Below are 16,289 nucleotides of genomic sequence, written 5' to 3'. Positions count from 1 at the left end.
ACATTTATAATTTCTGAAATATTTCGTTAATAAATATTTAATGAGTAATATAGTTGTCTTTGTCACATTTTATTTGGCATTAGTAAATAATTATGCACATTTACAGATATTTTACATGATATGAGTGATAACACGTGTTATAAGGGCTATTTTGCACCATAGGTGTGCCTTGAGATTTTTACTTGTCCTTTGGTGTGCCTTGGGCACAAAAAGTTTGGGAACCACTGCCTTACTGCACCGAAAATCACTCACAAAACCTTATTATTTATCTTTTCACCACATCCAACACATCGTTTCACATCGTGAGGTGACACATAATCGATTGACACCGACATTACCACTGAATTATACGTATTTGCGACGTTATAAGCAAAAACGGACATCAAAACAGGTGACGCTAGGTAGCTAAAAATGCTAACATTTTTACCTTGGTTCTGTAGTCTCTCCAAAGTGGTCTTCAATGGCATTAAAACGATAAAAACGCTGCTGAAGTTAATCCATAGGTTAATCTAATGTGTCTGTGTCCCTTTGAAATGATTTCTGATAATCCATAAGCATTAAAACTGCTTTTCCGTTTCCAGATGTCAAAGCTAGAGATAGGTTCACTCTGATTGAAAATTACATGCGCGAAGCCCCCACCTTGTCTCTTCACAACGTGTGTGTGTGGGGAACTCCCCCTTCGATTCTATTGGCTCTAACGGTCAGAAAGAGGTGTCAACCATCAAAATCGAGCAATGGGGGCCAGAGATATGGAAAATCCATCCAAATGACCCCAGAAGTGGTTTATTTTTGATAAATCTCTCTAAAAAGGTCAAATGTCACTTGTTTTGCATCAATCTTGATACAGGGTACTTATATGTTGTACTTTGGATTCCTAAAGCTTTTAGTCTACTAACCCATCATCCAAGGGTGGTTTTCACTATAAGTAAAAAAGAATTTTTGGACGGACACTATAATTTACAGTTTTTTACTATGTAAAATCTGAATTTTCTTTAAAATAAAAAACATCTATATTGATTCTGACTTTTCTACATCCAACTCACAGGTTTATCATTACTTTGAGAAAAAAGATTATTAATGTAACCCTTTTAGAAGGGAAGATATGGTCATTTGTTCTGGGAATGTAATTTTCGAGCCTGAGACCTGAAAAACAGGCTCAGGGCTTAACAGGTTAAGTTACATTAACATTTGTTGCTCAACATCTTAAGGGAACTTGGCCAATCACAAGCTGCAGAAAAGGCTGAATTGTTGAATAAAAAATGCACATTAAATTTAGTCATTCAGAAAATAGATACATGTTTTTACCTAGAAGAGTACATGATTGTTTGGATCCCTTTTAGTTGCTGAGGACAGGAAGTGGTAATTTAATGATGGCTCCCCAGTTATCAATGGAATGATAAAAATGAATTCATATCTTAAAAAAAAAAGAAGATGTCTACTGCTTTGTGTTCCGCTCTGGTCCACCCTTGTGAGCATGTGTGGCTTTACTTTTGTTTGTCTGTGGCTCTTTGCAGTAAACATCTATTCTCCATTGTTGCATAGCTCTGTGTTTTTGTGTGCCTAGATTTGTCTCCTTTTTCACTCTCCCTTCACCAGCCCTCTGAAGAAAGTGTTTAATTCCTTGTTAATTAGTGCTCTCTGTCACGGTCCCTCGTTGAAGGATGTGTTTACCTCTCGTCTCCACGGTAATGAGATGTTCCGCTGCCTCAGACTCATTTAGAGGTTAACACCCATCAGAGCTCGGAGACCAAACGCTGCTCAGTGGTGTGGAAATAAAAAAGGCCTAAAATAGATTTACAATAGCATAGTATCATTTCAATACATGTTTTAAACCAGTGATACAGACACTAAACATATATATAGATACTATATCTCAAATGACTTACTATCAATGTGAAATCCCCATTTAAGGAGTACCTGCACACTGAAATCACAACTAGCTTTATCTAGGTTTTCATTGGCCAAAGGAAAAAAATAAGGATGAATGTAAAGAAAAATGACCAGTGAAACATATTTATATTATCAGATTCACATCTGTAGATATATCCTTGGGTAAAGAAGACGTCTTCCTATCAATAGGTCACAAAAGATACCACCCATATAAAATATTAGCTCTATTTTATATGCTCTCGTTTAGAGCTTTAAAACAATGAAACAAACCCTATAATGTTTCACTCTCAAATACGTAAGAGACTAGGAAAAAAAAATCCAACATCATCACTTCCCGTCTACCCTCACACGTCCCCCTGGGTGGGGAGTAAAGAGTAACTCAATTGTGTGAAAATAGCCTGAAACATGGGATGCATCTGGGCCCTGTGTTGTTACGATGGATGGGAGCACATTACACAGCTGCAGGAGAGAGATTTAACCTCTGCAGGCCATCTGTTCTAACACTCCCTCTCTCTGCCACTGCTCTTTGATAAGATACAAGTCAGGCTGTAATTAAGGCTTCAGAGAAACAAGGACAAAGTAAACTTTAATCGCCTCTTGCTGACCTGCTGGTATTACAATGTTGCAGAGCAGAATCCCGGCGGATTCTTTGCAGAAAACCACAAATCAATACTCAGCTTTGAAACCTTGCATAATATATTAAGTGCATTACAAAGCCGTAGAGAAAAAGTGATCTATTAGAATGTGAAGTGTGGTTCAGAGTTTCAGTTTAATTTCTGGTTTATACATTCATTTACCAAGATGAGAAATTATTTTCGGTAAAACGTTATATTAAGGTTATATATATATTAACATGCATATTAGCAGTATATTGGCTCTTTATTAGTCATTATAAAACACTTATTAATGCCTTATTCTACATGATCATATTCTACAAGTAATAGGCCATTAGTTGAGAGTTTTTCCTCAATAACCCTCTAATTAGTGCTTATTTATTGCAAGTAAGGAAGTTGTTGTACATGAGTTTTGGTCTTAATATGCTCTGCTCAATATGGGCCTAATAAGGCAGTAGTACCACAAGAATAGTAATTCTCCCATAATAACACTTAACAAATATGATCTATTCTTATGTAACAAGACATGAAACTATAAGTGTTAATTGTGTCTAAATAACTCAAAAGTAGGTATTTCTATCTAAGAACATGTTCCCTATTTTAAAGTGAAGTCTTGTTCATAACCAATAAGCTAGTAGTTTGACTCTAATTGACCTGAACAAGTTCCCTATTCTAAAGTTGCCTCCTCTTCACACTTTGCAAAATACATTATAGCTCACAACTACTGAAATTAACCTCAACAGTACATGAACAAAGTAGGCACACGTTGAAATATATGTTTTATTAATGAACCACTAAAGAGAGGTTCAGACACATACCAAAACATGTCAAGTTTCTCCAAGGCTGAGAACACAGCCTGCACTTTTGAATAAAAACATATTTGTAACTGATTTTATGTTTTTGTGATCATACTGTGTGACCTGCTTGTATGTACTTACACAATAGGTGTAATGTTCTCTCTATGTGTTGTACTGTCTCAGTGTGAACATAGATTAAACAGCCAGCCAAACTCTTTTGAGAGCCAGGGAATGAGCAGCCATGCTCCTTTATTGACTTATTTGCAGTCCACTGACATTCAAACGGAGTGAAACTATAAAAAAAGAAGTTACAAGGCACTTAATTATCTCATGCATGCAAGAGTAACACACACAGATTAACACATAGGACCGCTAAGTGTAAACAAGGTAAATATAGCTAATGCTAGCTGTGCAATAAGCATGTGTACAGGCTAGTATGGCTAACGCCATACTAGCCTGTAAGGCTTACACTTACATTTACAGTCATTGCTTTCTGACGGACTTGACCCTTTTACTTTTACGGAATATTAGTAGCAGTCTACTCATGGATGTCTACTGCCATGCTATTCAGTTCACTTTCTCCTACTTCCTGTACCCGGTTTCCTGTCTAACCTTCAGTACAAATTGTACAAATATATAAATGTGCAAATATGAAACATACAGGTCAATATCACCTTGCTATTGGTAGCTGAACTGTCAATACCCCAAAACATATTCTTAGATAGAAATACCTAATTTTGAATTATTTAGACACAATTAACACTTATAGTTTAATGTCTTGTTACATAAGAATAGATCATATTTGTTAAATGTTATTATGGGAGAATTACTATTCTTGTGGTACTACTGCCTTATTAGGCCCATATTGAGCAGCGCATATTAAGACCAAAACTCATGTACAACAACTTCCTTACTTGCAATAAATAAGCACTAATTAGAGGGTTATTGAGGAAAAACTCTCAACTAATGGCTTATTACTTGTAGAATATGGTCATGCAGAATAAGGCATTAATAAGTGTTTTATAATGACTAATAAAGAGCCAATATACTGCTAATATGCATGTTAATTAACAACTATAGTTGATGGTTAATTGGTGTACCTTAATATAAAGTGTTACCGTAAAACTGTTTTTATTTCATCCGACAATCTTTGGTAGATCAAAAACGTTGAAACAATACAATTGTAGGGAGCTTTTAATTGTTGTGGCTTATCTCATGTCTGATTCTTAAGCACTTGTATTGCTTCTTTGATTTCCAAACAACCTGCAAACTGTTTATCTCAGGTCATTAATAGCTTCATAGCTAGCTAAATGAGGCTCTAAATCCTCATGAAGTCACTAGCTGGGATAATGCAATCTACCTGGAAAACTTTCTGATTTATCCTTCGCTTAAATAAAAAGGCATGGTTGACGTGTTCTAAACGAGAAGCAAGTGTGTGTAGTTAAATGTTGTTTCTGTTCACATCATTGAGGTGAGCACAGATCCTTAAATTAGATATTGAGTATTTACGATTTGGTAATTTATAGAGTGGTAGTGAGGGATAATAAGCTAATTCCCACATGACAACTTCTGTAACACAAGTGTTGGAACATCTAAGTAGAAGAATAGATACAGTTCAAATATGTCAAGCTGCTTTTGCCCAACAGTCATGTTCGAAATTGTGTAAAATAAAACAAAATAATGTGTCAAAATGTTACATATCTAGAAATCTGGATAATAGGCTTTTTAATTTTGAACTAGCTATCTTAACACAATCGTTTGTTTCTGTTGTATGGGGCTTTACATAGACTTTCTTTTTACTGAGAGATGAAATAAAAGATAAATATTCCTCAGCAGTTCCTGATCTAATTCACATTCACAAAAGAAAGTCAATCTGTTTGAGTAATTAACATCCCAGCCCACCCAAAGGTACTTGTCCTTTCATAACACACACACACACACACACACACACACACACACACAGACACACACACACACACACACGCACACGCACACGCACACGCACACGCACAAACAGGAAGAAACCCTATCTCAGTTCTGCTGACGCTGAGTAACCTCGCTCTGCTTAGCAGCTTACAGACCCTACAGTCATACTAATGCGCTGTTATATTTATAACTTCATTATGCACCACCACTGCTTGTAACAGTTATCCTGAAGCAAATTAACTCATGATGAGGCCTTTTTTTTAACACTGTGTGGTTTGCCTGTAAGGTGATTAAGATTAGGCTACAGATGTTGTAATTATAAAAATGACCTGCAGTTTTATAAATGTGGTCTTTAAAGGATCCCTCCAGTGTTGCTGAACGTTAGCATCATTTTCCATATCACCCCCCACATCTCTCGCTCTTCTTTATACAACTAATATGAAACAGCTGTTCTCTTCGGTCTCATTTATATCACTTGTCATCAAAGTACAATTCAACCCATTCTCCTCTTTTGTTCTCGCTGTTTAATCACCATGATAACCGCCTCCAGTATAAACAAATATCAGAAAGTCTAAAGTTATTGTCCTCCCCACCATCAACCTAGATCTGTGAAACGTCTAGCAAACAGTGGTAGTTGCTTACAGAGTTTATAGTTGCTTTTCAGAACATTTTTCAGCAATCACCTTTTGATAGATAGATAGATAGATAGGTAGATAGATAGATAGGTAGATAGATAGATACATACATACATACATACATACATACATACGTACATACATACATACATACATACATACATACATACATACATACATACATACATACATACATACATACATACATACATACATACATACAGTAGATAGATAGATAGATAGATAGATAGATAGATAGATAGATAGATATATAGATGGATAGATAGATACAGTATTCATTCCAAATTTGGAAATTATTTAGCCATGAAGCATGACACTTGAGTTAAATAATATTTAAAAGACATAAGATACAAATATAATACAAATTAAAATACATTAACTGCAAATATATAAAAATTCACAGTAAAATCGACATATATCACTAGAGAGCCCATCATACACACTATAAAGATTATACTGAAATGTATTGCTGCAGACCAAATATTTAAGGCTTGGCTACCCTTCTTCCATGGCTCAGTGAGTTCTAGCACAAGGTTTCTGTTATATTTTGAGGATCACAACTCTCTCACATCTGAGAAGTGTCAATCACGTTGGAAATAAATCATTCTCTTACATTGATCCTCACATTACATCTGAACAAATGTCCCCCCTTCCCACTTTTATGCTCAAGCTAATGCCTTCAAGTCCACATTTCTAAATAAAACTTCAGCATCAGATGCTTTAAAGCACAAACAGTGGTGGTATAATCCGTCAACAGATTTTTCAACAGATTTCCAAACAATAAATCCAAAGGTCCAAGCTGCTCTCAGGAGACATGTACTAACTCTATGTTTAGCTGCCGTCTGTTTCACAGAAGCCGCAGATGACAAATGCTATTTGTCAGGTGGCAGTGATTTTTAGATAGGTATCATAGCAACAGGAGCCCCAGAGGTATGGTGGAAAAACTATCTCGGGAGTAACCTTTGTCCTATCATTCTTCAAACCATCTATCTATCTAGTCACACATGTGGCTTTTTTTTTTGTTTAGCCACCAAGGACATAGCTAAGTTTCAGTGTCCCCAGGCAATTGTTTGGGGGGGGGGGGGGGGTTGATGAGTGATGCTGCAATGACTGTATGATGTGATAAATCACTCAATCATCCACTAGACTGCATGAGACTTGTACGTATCTCCTATCCTTAATCAGTTTATTCTCAATATAATTTCTAGACAGCGGTTAAAAAAGAATGTGCTGCTCATTTTACTCAAAGGTTGATATGTTGTTTTGTGTGCATGCATTTCGTTTTCAGTTTCATTTGAAGCAAAGCATATTGATCAGAATTGTTGTGTTAGCCAGTTGGCAAATATTCAACTGCAGTCATTTGGTGAGATGTTTTGAAACCAATGAGGTCATGTAAACAGCAGGGCTCCTTACTCCGCTTGTTGGTGTTCAATTTTTGTTAGGGACGTTACAACTAGATTCCATGTTTTATTTACTGTTCCAAATAAAAGAACCAGCTCACAAATATAAAATAACATTTTAAAACAGAGTCGAATAAAAGCAGCACTGCCATAAACCCCTTTAATCCTCACCAGAGATTGGTCCCTCTGGAAAAATGCAAATCTGGTGTTCACATCCTTCTTTAGTCGGTCCAGATGGATTTTAATGAGCTATTTCCCTTTCACACACATACCAGTTCTGACCCTGTAAAGAAATACATTACTATTAGTAGTGTTTATAGCACTATTATGGTGTTTTTCTCGATTTTTTTAATTTACACAACTTGCCTGTTTTCCAATAAAAAGCACCCCTGCTTTCAAATAACAGTGGACATTTGTTGGCAGAATTTTCCTTTTCCTTTTCTTCTCTTAATTTCCACCCTTTGGTACATTACAACTTTGCAATGAAGCGCTTGCCCGCTCCCTCCTACATGCTGTGACCTGTCAGTTGTGTTATAGATCAAATAATAAAACCCACTCAGTCTTTCACTACACTGTCACCTTTCCTCCTGGTTTTCACACTTTCTTCATATTTCCTTTAATTACAGGTTTCTGTTGAGGCCAGTTCACCATGTCAGTGTAGAATGCCCCCCAGTCTCTCTTATTAGCTCTCTCTCGCTCTGAAGCTCGAGCATGAACGCTGGGATTCAGAGAATGAGTAAGTGCTGCTATCAGAGCTTAAGACAACAGTACAGTACTGCATATAGCCTTGTTTCTACTTCTCTCTACATATACAGCATCAACCCTTAGAAATTGTGAAATATCTAAATTGAAACCCACCATACACTATGTCAAATATTTACCTGTCCTCTATCTGTCACACTTAGGGCTAACCCTAACCCGACCCTATCAATATTAAAAAAGCAGCAAAAAAGATAATCACCTTGGATTTTCCAAGATTATATCTAAGATCTGGGTTTAGAGAAGACTAATGCCCTAATTAAAAAAAATCTTGGTGAACAAAACATTGAGTCAAGCTTATTGTCAAATGATTGTCATTATTGCCTAACTCTTCTAACGTGATTATAATAATTCAGTGGTACCCTCAGCTTGCCTGCTGCTCTGTTAAGATGGTCACACTGGTTAAATTGTTGTGGCGTGTGTGTCTGCCAGCTTAGTGTTGGAGGCTGAGCAATGAATTCTGCTGATGGAACCCAAGTCATTTCACGGATTTATGACCAGACGGGGCAGGGAAAGTAGCTGTAACTTGTCACACAGAAATAGAAAATAATAGAAAGCTGCCTCCTTCCTCTCCACATCAGAGAAGAGAAGATGTTAGGAGGCGTAAAGAGGGAACTTTTATGTAAGATAAAAGTTTGTGCTTGACAGCATGCCTTCATGCTGGAGTCCCATATGTGCCTTCAGCTTTTCTTTGGATAGGATCTACAAATCTCCTAAATCTGACTCATAGATCCAACAGAATGAGTTCAGTAACTGCACTATTCATATTGTCACCAATCCCTTATGCTATGGACTTGGAATAGTTGATAAAATAAAAACATTCCATCAGTAAAAAGTAGCAAATAATCATCCTTTAATGCTTAAATTGGGGCTTTGGAATTGTTCCTCCATCTTGGATTCCCAGTTGTGATGGATGCCAATAAGGGCCAAATTCCAAGGGAATATAATACCAATACATCAAAAGAAACGTCTTACTGTGTTCGATTAGTAAATTGCAAAGGCTCAATTAATTGCAAAATATATTACCTTTTGCACAGATTGTATTTAGCTGCATATTTATAGTTATATTTTTCTATTTTTTGTTTGCAACCATTAGAAGTAAACACAAGTACACTTGCCAAGCAATTTATGCCGCTTGCAACAAGCTGTGTACAGTATAGCCATAATTGGTATAAACATTCGTATTTGGAACAAACTGAGTCAATAAATTGAAAGGTGAAGTGAATTTTGCATTTGATGTCAACTGGACACATTTTTCCATTATTTTGTTGTATTTGACAATAATATTGATTGTTATTCAGAATGAAAGAGACTTGTGTCATAAAATCACAGCCTGAAACTGAGCCTGTAATTACTCATTGGGTTCATGGTGGCAAACTGTGCTATCAGCAATCATGTGATGGAAGCCTGCCATTGGCAAATTGATCGCCCAATTCATTTCCTATATTCTGCTCCCCGATGGGATCAGTTGAGCAAATGGCTGCAATACTTCATTTCAACTAAGGAGTGGCCAGTATGCTGCTCGTATGCAGAGTGACTTATGATGCGTTTCCAGTCAGCTGAAGAGGAGGTTTGGTGGTCAGAAAGCATGGCTCCCAGCAGGAATTAGCACAGCCTCCAACCTGGAGCCAGCACAGAGCTGACCACATGGTCCACTGCTAATAGTGCAGACATATGTCTCACATTTTAAGAAGCAAACAGATTTCATTGTGTTCAGAAGCAGAATGATAGTTATCTCAGAAAGTGCTGGTACTCAGTGCTGCCAACCTCAGATTCTTTAGGAGCACTTTTATTGTGAACAAATGCCATGAATCCTAATGGCTAAATATGAGAGGAATGCAACTAATGGAGTCTGAGAGCATCAATGTGTTTGTCAGATCTCTCTTCTGCCTTAAACAGTTTACCAAGTGTCTGTATTAATCAAAAATGTCTCCTTCGCAATTACATTCTTTGAGGTACTAGTTCACTCCATTGTATTTATTTATTAATATATGATAGTGCGGGGTGATCACTGCATCGAAACACAAACAAGTCCCGACTCAGACAACATTACTGGATTGTTCCCTATATCCTGTTGGCCTAATTTTCAGAATTCTCATCTTTAGCGTGGAGAGGACTATTGTCAAAGTAACTATATTGAAATTTGCAATTTTCAACATTGTCCCAACATATACATATCGATACGTTAATAAAAACACATTTGTACTAGGATTCATCAGGGAATAAAATGACTGTTTTAAACAACTGACATTACTATCCTTTTGCAATGACCATTAGTAGGCAAAATATGTTAAGGGATTTGGTTTAAATAAACATGTTTGCAAACACTTTCTAATTGGTACTTAATGAACTGATTTAATTTCGACACAGTTTTATCTATGATTAAGTTGCTCCGGTTGCGTGAGAAAGCTGCTGTCAGCGATTTAGAGTATACTTTGAACCGTCTTATCAACACCAGCAGCAGAACCATCTGCATGATGGACAGTTGGATCGAGGAGATGGGAGACGATTTGTGGAACGTCTTCAATAAAAGCGAGAAACGAAGGCAGATTCATCATCGCAGAAAGACTGAAAAACATTTCTGCATTTTTATTCCTTCATGCCAGCGTGTGTGTGTGTATGCGTAAATCTGTTTGTGTATGTGACTGAGGGTGTAGGGAAATAATTAGATAATGGTGCTCAGTGAAGTGTGACGGGGAGACGGGGGAGAGAGTAATATGAAGAGGAAGGTTGAGAGGGAGACGGAGGACAAAAGGAGCTAATTAAGAGTCGCCATTTAGAGATGTTGAGCCATCAGTCGGAAGTGATCGATTCAACAACTTCCTGAGGAGGAGAGGACCAGATGAATAACGTGTGAGGACAAAAATAACAATGTCTTCTGTAGCTTGTATTCGTTGGTCTCTGCTATGACCTATCAAATAGTCGCAAGCTTCATTTAAAAGCTAATGAGCAAATTCACGTGTCTCCAATCTAGACTTCAGTGTATTTAACCACATACACAGTTGGCTAATTAGATGAAGTTGGTGATTAAATCTTAGTGGAACAAAAACAATCAGGTTGCATTTTCACTCCCTCACAAACTAAAAAAAGGATTTCTGCCTCTACAGTTTGTTGTTTTGCCCTTTGTAAATCTTTTCCTCGAGCATATTTTGTTTTATGTGTAGTTTTAGAAAGGGCCTAGAACATCAGGATAACAAGAGGGATTTCAAATGGGTTTGAACTTTGCAGTATGATGTGCTCTCAAACATTCATATCTAAAATCAGTGAAACTTTGTAATCGTGAATACAATTGCTACAATTCTGAGATTATCAGGGGCAGCATGGTTGTAAATGTGGTTTCACACGCTAAGGTAGGTAACACATCTGAAGAGCTTAGTATAAACTTTTTTTGGTTTAGAGCACAATCTGACTCTGCCCCCACAGGCCATCAGGGCATTGAGCTTTACAGAGCATAATACATGCAGGAATAACTTAAACCTCCCTTTGTATAAAGTGTGATGTAGAATCTGTAGGATGGGGCTGCAGAAATTATTTCAAACTGAGCTGAAACTACCCAAACAATTCATGTATAAATCACCCACTCACAAAGATCAGATTTTCATTTATAGTGTTTTCTATTTTCACCGTATCTACTTACTTCCTTCTTTAGACCTTGTATGTTAAGACTTGCATCAAGACATAGTACAATCTTGTTATTTTCCTGTGTATCCTGCCTTAGTCTGTTCAGAAGCAGAATCATCCAAAATCATAATATATCAGAGGTATTTTCTTGAAGAGAAGAACTCTTAAAACATTTTATAAAATAGGCTGCTTTTCAAGTTCCCCTGTGATTCTGCTGGCAGCTGGTCTCAATGACTTTAACATCTCTGAGTTTCAGGAAAATGTTAGCTCACTGTAAAAGTTAAATGCACACGTTATCTGTTTGTGCAAACAAACTCTATTAAGATTGTTCTGGTTTTGTATTGATTTAATCTGGTTGTGGCCTGATCATGGTGTAACAGTGATGTCATTTAGAGAGATGGTCCTTCTTAGCTCACTGCCATTTCACCTTAATGAAAATTCATTTTATGAGAGCACACTGATCCCTGTCAAGGTTAGTCGTTGTCCTCCATGTCTTTTGTGTTTATTATAGATGGACCCTACTAGCAAGTTAGACATGAAGGTCTCAGTCCCTGTTTCCAGAGTATTGCATCTCTGGTTTTGTGGATGATGTGATTCTATATGCTTCATCGACCTGTAACCTCCAGCAGACACTGAGGCGTTTTGCAGCCAAAGCTAGATTTATACTTGACATAAGGAGTTTTTGGCAGTGCCCTCAGGTCAAATGATTGCCTTTAATTGCAATATAGTCCTGCCAATACTCAGTTGGTCCACTCCTTCTTGGAAAAGTGAGTGTTATATTGATCAATTCAACATTTATACTAATGCAATGTTACTGAACTGTCGTAGTGAAGTAATGAACATAACAAAACTGAGGTTTATATGCAATATGCCAAAGCTAGACATTGTTGGTTCGTCATGTACCTCCCTAACCCAATGTACTTGCCATCCCTCACAATGCAGGGTACAATGACCTACGGAAAGCACATTTCCTCCCTCGACAACTTTTTTTTTAACGATAGAAGCAAAAATTCATGCTGCCTCAGGAATAAAATTGACGTATTGTGATTGAGTTCACAAGGGCATTATAATATTTTGCTGAGGGAATAAACGAGCAGCTCCAGTCCTTGGTTGCATGCCAGAGTATCTTGGGATTAATCCACCACTGCCTGAACAGTGCTCAGTGTGCCATGTTGGATCCACTGTGTCTTAACGCTAATTTAATTATTTTGTAATGCATTAGGGAGGATTGTGCAGGTGGTGTGTGGTGGAAATGGAAATCTCTCAACAGATTTCAACATAAGGATTTAACATATTGTAAGGCCCATTTAAAGGACACATTTAAAGTATATGTAAACATTATCATTTAGAAAAATAAAACCTATAAAATGCATATTTATTCCTGTTGCAGAAAAAAGTGGGACAAGAACTAAAGAAGTAGAAGTCAGCATTGGGTTCTTGTAAAGTAAAGGTGATCCTTCTCATACCTTAAAAAGGTATATGTAGTTGCCTCAAACTATTGGGCTGTCTTTTCAGAAAATGCTTAATCAGTCATTTTAGCTATAAGGACTTGTTATTCTAAGGAGAGGATTAAGACGGCTATGTAATAAGTCGACACATGCTTAGAAGGACATTTTGCAGTTAAGGTGCTTGTGATGTAGTCAAAGACCTGAATTGACTTACTACTCCTTTAAACAGTCCAGACAGACGGTGTGATTTCAGTTCACGGGACATGCAGAAGCTAAAAACACATTTTATCAATGACATTTTAAATGCACACAGACACTTTGACAGGAGCCTGGGGCCAACTGTCATGCCTTTCATATACTAACCAGTAATTCATGTTTGAGTACGGCCCCATTTGAGTAGATGAAAGAAGGCCGGGCAGCTCAGGCAACGTCCACAGGAGAAATGCGTGAGTGACGGCCTGCAGGGAGGTAGAACAACTTAAAGAGATGAATGGTAGGCTGGGAGTTCCGGTGGAGTCTGCTCTGAATAAATTGCCTGGATTTGATCACCGACCTGGGGAGCGATTCATGCGATGCATCCCACTACTCCACGCTGTGAAATGACCCTGACATCCAGGATGCCTCAGCCCTCCAATCTCCTCCGCTTCACATTTTAATAAAGACTAATGTGTTTGCCGACATCAGCTCACTCTCATTAGCGTGATTAATTGCCTCCTTGCTGTTGGTAAACATTGAGAGCAGTATTCCAATTTATTCAGCAAAACTTAACCAATCATAATTAAATGCTGTGATCTTTCTCCCTCACCTATCCCCATACAAGATCTCCACACACTCGGGGTGAATGTTCCTTGATTAATTTTGCCTTGCTTCCTGTCATTAACAGGATGGTGTAAGCGTCACTTTGTGTAGGGTGCTCGTTTACAAAGAGACAGAGTCAGGCTCGTAATGGTCAGTTTTTAATAGCTTGATTTATTGCAGGAACATTCGGGGAGGACAGCTCGCCTTTTCCACGCAGTTTGGCGCCGACCTCACGGAGACCTTCCGCCCTTGTTGCAATGTCACACTTTACAGCTTGTAGGTCATCTGCTGTGCAACACAATAAACACGGCAACAGAAAATATACACCACTGACCTTCACTGAAGTCAGAGAAAATCTATAAACCAGAGAAAAATACTTTAAATACATCTGAAATTGGGGATGGAGGGATGGATTAGAGCTGGAATTTGTTTGGATGCAGTGATATATAGAGAAATGTTGTAACAGATAAAAAAAAGAATAATCAAATTAAACAGCATCGCAAACAATCAGCTTGAAGGTTATTGAGTTAGTTTTTTGCAGAATTGAGTGTTATAATGAAGGCTACTTTCATTCAGTCTGTTAAACAACACTAAACCTGCATCAACGTGTTGTGCATTCCTAAAAAGAACAATAACATTTGAGCTTGTAGCAATTAACTGATTCATTATGCTTTATAAACTTAAAGTGTCATTCAAATAATGCTGCAATCAGGGATACGCACATTTTGTAGAGATAAGTGTGTTTGAAAAAATAAGTCAAGAATAAACATCCATTAATCTGTTTTGACTTTTACTTAGAAGCTAGTATAGCATGATTTTAGCCAATATGTACAAATAAAAATAAGTAGACATTACAGGACTCTAATGAACAACTGAGAGAACAATAAGGTATCGAAATCACAGCCTTCTATTTAAGCACTTCTGGAGAACAAAGATAAGTATTGAGGTCAGAACGAATGATTCCTGTCACATCCTCCCTGTTGACCTTGACGTATTGTTCCGCATCCCTGTCGATGCTTTATGTTTTACTTTGACCATAACAAACTGTTGTATTTTAAATGTTTCAATGTAAAAAAGAAGAAACAGAGAAAACTGAGGGGAGTGAAAATACCGAGATGGAGGGAAATGTTCTCCTCTCCCTCCTTTACAAAAGGATAACAAATGAACAGTTATTTCCCTCCTGCTGAAGTTTGTCTGAATTGATATTCAGAATATGTTCCTCTCAGGGCACTTTGTGTTTATGTTACTGTCAAATGTAAGCGCAGTCTGATGTAGTTAATAAAAGTTAGAAGGTCAACTTTTCAAACTCAGAGTTTCTCTCTCTGCTCTTGTTGACAGGCAGTACTGGGGCTTTTTCAAAAGAACCTGTCAAAGTTACATTTCATGTTTTGACTGCTTGAGGAATGATTTCTATTCAAACCACTGAGAGCACTCAGGGCTCACCCTGTTATCTTCAAAAATAAAATGTTAGTGTACAAAAACAAACTCATTTTCACCCCTAATAACATAAAACAAGAGGGAAAACATGAAGATACGTGGTATTTAACAAGAGGATCAAGTTCAGACACTCAAACTACTGTCAAATATGCGTGGGCTGGTAAAGCAAACACATTGCAGTGTGGAAACAAGACTTTTTAAATTCTTGAATAAAGCTTTGCATCTGTAAACGGAGAACCTGATTTAAAACAAGCTCCCTTCCAAAAACATAGCTCAAATATGTTATGACCATCAAGCCGAAAGATGGAGATGAATACCCTTTTAATATTTTATATAGTCTTTAAATCCTTATCTCAAGCGCAATAAAACATGAAGAGAAAAGTCCTTAATGTCATCTTAATGTCTCCCACTTCTCTTGAGGGGACCATTAAGTCAACCTGCTCCTATGACAAATAAGAGCTGAACTTTTCAAATAGATATTGACTTGATTACAGTGATGGAAAGGATTTGATTACACATGCAGGCATAGGGCCCTTGCTTACACTACAAAGGTATAATTTGGACAAACCTTTTTACTTGTATTGGATAACTGTTACAGTTTGTCTAGAAGACGGCTTGCAGCATGTCTCTGCAAGCATTTCAAGTTTGTTTGATTCCCTTTGATTAGTGTGTCTTTCCTCCTTTAAGCAACATGTGATTGGTCATTAATCAATACATGTCAATCTCAGCAACAAATACATGTTGGCTGTTTACAGCATTAGCTGAAGCAATATTACTATAAATCATGTATCTGTTATTTAAAGACATTTGTACTGCATCAATGAAGCAACAATGTTCTGCAGCTTGTCAGTCTGAGTCATTGCCTGTGCAGTTTAATGTTCTGACAATGTAAACATCCCAAATGCAAGTAATGTAAAGACATTAGGGGACCTGCAAAATGTGT

At 37.3% G+C, this 16,289-nt stretch overlaps 1 protein-coding gene across 1 annotated transcript in view; it reads left to right on the top strand.

Moving 5' to 3' along the window:
- LOC117490490 (polypeptide N-acetylgalactosaminyltransferase 10-like) overlaps positions 1-16,289 on the top strand; it is a 58,806-nt gene that overhangs the window by 25,549 nt on the left and 16,968 nt on the right. The gene's annotated exons all lie outside the window — the stretch shown is intronic.

Source organism: Trematomus bernacchii, unplaced genomic scaffold (genome assembly GCF_902827165.1).
Source record: "Trematomus bernacchii unplaced genomic scaffold, fTreBer1.1, whole genome shotgun sequence".
NCBI classification, from domain to species: Eukaryota; Metazoa; Chordata; class Actinopteri; order Perciformes; family Nototheniidae; genus Trematomus; species Trematomus bernacchii.
The sequence above is the reverse complement of the archived record's forward strand: the minus strand, read 5'-3'. Positions and strand labels throughout refer to the sequence as shown.